The following is a 3977-nucleotide window of genomic DNA, read 5'->3' on the forward strand; positions in this document are numbered from 1 at the left end:
AACAACATCCCCCACCACCAGGTTACGTGTTCGTGCGTGCCATTTTGCTCTTGCTAGCATCGTAGGTAAATAATTCTTTTGCCAAAGGTCCCATACTTTGTTTACCAGATCCTGTACATACTTATAGGTGGATCGGAAAGAACTGAGCGGAAACAACTCAGGAGGTAACTCTTTATTCGGTCTTTTAATAGGTGTTCCGTCCACCAACCAGGGGTGAAAGGTCCTGACTTATTGAATTCCCGTGGTGAACGAAAACATGGAACTCCTGACCCAAGCACTAGGTAAAAATACCTTGATAGCTCTCAAAGATGGAGAGCACCTAGTACAATGGCCTAAATTTCTTTGAACCTATCTTAAGGCCTCCGGTTCGATCCCGGGTCGCGGCACCAAAAAAGAGACACGATGTTTCGTCCACAGCCAGGGGTGAAAGGTCCTGACTTATTGAATTCCAGTGGTGAACGGAAACATGGAACTCCTGACCCAAGCACTAGGTGAAAATACCTTGATAGCTCTCAAAGATGGAGAGCACCTAGTACATGGGCTTAAATTTCTTAGACCTATCTTAAGGCCTCCGTTTTAACCCTAATCAGGGCATACGAGCAATAGTTCGAGCTTCCTTTATCACGGCCTCAAACAATCATTAAAGGGAACCAGGGATGCCATCCATATATAATTACTGGGACAAAGTATGAACGTATTTTTACTTATTCATTGTCAAAATTGTATGACTCGCAAGCCTGTAGGGTTGAAATTTGCTAAGGTGTAAATGCCAAATGATTAAAAAATAATATTTTTTTAAAGGTAGAGCTACTTAACATTTTGTCAGCATAAAGATCATACGTAGACAAACTTCTCAGGTCAAATGAATTTCGTTGTAAGCATCGTACATACCTTCTTTATGCCGAGAATTCCACCGTGTAGTACTGGTGTGTGTAAATTCTCTGAATCTCAATTTGTGTCACATTGCCAACTTCTCGTCGAATATGGGATCACAATACGTGTCAAAAACAAGTTTTCATCTAAATGCACCATTAGCAAATCTGAGCAAGTAGGGGTAAATCAATTCCCGTGGTGAACGGAGAAATAGGTCCTTCGAGCCGTATTGCGGCTAGCACTTGTGGCGATTTATTCTGCGGGCTTGGATTGCTGAGATATTCTCGGATTAGGATGACTGATTTCAGTACTTTGTGAATCAAGGTGGTGAACCCCTATGGAAAGGTTTAACCCGACTTGTGAAGCGAATCGTACTGTTCAAAAGCGCCGCTCCTGCTGGACGGGTGGGCGTGCTCTTACCGTTGCTCTGGGGGGTCTAGCATAAGCCAAATAAACCCAGCTCGAAGTGGTTTGGGCCACAGGCTGACCAGGTAGCATTTTTCGATGCTAATTTTTGAAAATTAGCATTAATTCAAAGCCGCTAGCATTGCAATTTTTTTATTAGCATTGTTCTGTTTTTTAGCACCAAACTAGCATTATTAGCATAGTCCAAGCATTGTGAGATCTTGTCTAGCATTTTTGCATTTTTCTAGCATTATTTCACTTCATCATTTCAAAACATGACCAAAAGGAAGAAAAGCAAAAGAAAAAAAAGAAAGTGAACTACATTGGCGGTGTTAGCAATGTTCTTTCATAGGATCCTTTCCCGTTGAATGAAATTGATACGCTGTAGCCAAAAAGCTAATTCCACTGTTTACTTTACATGAAGGATGCAAAATGATTTATTCTAATTGCTTCTCAATTCAAAAGGAGGTTTAGCCTAATTTCTGTTTGTAAACAGATTTTGGCCCACCAAAAGATTTTGGGTTGGCTAACACAAATTAAACAATTGATTAAAAATGGTCAGTGAGTGTTTAATGAAGAAGTACCAATCATTAAGTAAATGTAAGTATGGGTTAATTTCATTATAAAATTCAAACAAACATACATGTTTTGGTTAATGACATTGTTTCTCGAAAAGTATTCCCCCCCCACATTTGAGGTAAACCAAATCACAAGATTCACAAATAGCAAAAAAAATCAAAATAGAAGAGTTTGGCAACAATTAAGCTCTATGGATAAAGAAACTTATTGCAGCTCTTCCGCTTTGAAGCATGATGCCACGATCAAAAAACATTTTATTTCTTATTTCTTTATCTAATCTCGCCCAAGATGAACATTTTTTGCCAATAAGATCAATTTTAATTTTGCGTAAAAAAACCTTGTTCAAATCCTGAAAATACATTTTTGCTCAAATAAAACTTGTCACTTTTTGGTGTCCCCTTCTAAGTCTCAGGGTTCAAAATTAGGAGAATATCATAAACGCAACTGAAACAATTTTCACTGCCAGGTTTTTCTTTAGATTTTTGCCTTTTTCAAATATTTTTTTTTCTAAAAGTATAATTTTCAAGATGTCGCCTGAACATAGCCTGTCAAAGAGTGCCAAATATAATTGAATTGTGAAACTGAAGTTCTTTATGAGCACCATGAATAATTTGCTTTTCTTATAAAAGAGTAGCATTTTTCTAGCATTTTCGAATTCCAATTAGCATTTTTTTAGCATTGATTTTGCACGAGCTAGCATTGCTGGCTGAAAAAAACCTGGCCAGCCTGTGGGCCAAATACGTTTCAGCACTCCAGTCAAGACTGAGCCCTGGGCTAGTTCAGACGTCAAAATGTTGTCGTGTTTCGAGCTGGGCTCGCAGAGTGCAATTTGGCTAAGCATGTTGTATTTGATTTCACTCCATGGAATAGGCTCAATTATTCATGAGGAAATTCAAGGAAAAATGTGGTCCGGCATCCTGGTTTCGTCATTTTGAGGAGGGAGAATTAAGACAAACATCACAGTCAAGTTGCGCCATCCACCCCATGAACTTTTAATAATCAAGTGATTTTGAGTGACTTGTGTTACAAAACCAAAGAAAATGAATATATTTGCTGTAATTCGGTGAACGCACCATCAAATTGGCTCATTACCACAATGCTATATGATTAGACAAGCAGGTCAAACGAAATAAATGTCAAAATCCAATGCATGCACAGTGCGATTTGACTGAGCATTTTGTCTTTGATTTTACTCCATGGAATAAGGTCAGTTGTTCATGATTACGTTGACTTGACTTGAAGGGATACGTACCATCTGAACTTGAACTTTCAAACAGAGTGAAATGATTCAAAATGACGTAGATTGATGCTTTTTGAGCTTCATTGATATAAATCTAAACTGAAGCTCCTTTGTATCTTAGCATATGAAGTGTGATGCACGCAAGTATTCATCAAGTGATTATTGCTTCTTTGGGTAATCCAATAGTTGTGTTTGCGCATCCAATAAGAACTTTTGTCAATAACATTTTCTACAAGAGATGAACTTTTTGATCTAACTATCATACACACAGCTTTCAGTTCACCTTCGGGGAGTTTGCTGCGGGGGCAGGGGGGGGGGGGCTCAGATTGACTGGCGGAAAACTACATTGCGAGATTGCCGTTGGGGGAAGCAGGTGGGAACCCAATTTGGGAAATAGTCATCAATGTAGCTCACGGTTCCTAAAGGTGTTTAACCATTAGCCCAGATTTTCCTTCCTTGGTCCATTTTTTTAATTAATTGATTTTACCAATTTTCTAACTGTGTTCCATAGGGTTTGTCAAGTGAACGCGCTCACGAACAACTGACTTTATTCGATAGTGTAAAATCGACGACAACATGCCCAGCCAACCCGCACTGTGCATGCATTGTACTTTGACATTTATTTCATTTTACCTGTTTGTTTAGGCAAGTAACATTGTGATATTGAGCCAATTTGATGGTGTGTTTACCGAATTATACCAAATATGTTCATTTTGGTTGGTTTTGTAACACAGCTCACTCGAAATCACTGGATTATTGAAAATTCAATGGACGGAGGGTGCAAGTTGACTGTGATGTTTGTCTTAGTTCTCCCTCCCAAAAATGCCCAAAATTAGGGTGCCAGACCACATTTTTCCTTGAATCTTTATTGCGAGATTCT

The sequence above is a fragment of the Tigriopus californicus genome, chromosome 7 (genome assembly GCF_007210705.1).
Source record: "Tigriopus californicus strain San Diego chromosome 7, Tcal_SD_v2.1, whole genome shotgun sequence".
Lineage (NCBI taxonomy): Eukaryota > Metazoa > Arthropoda > Copepoda > Harpacticoida > Harpacticidae > Tigriopus > Tigriopus californicus.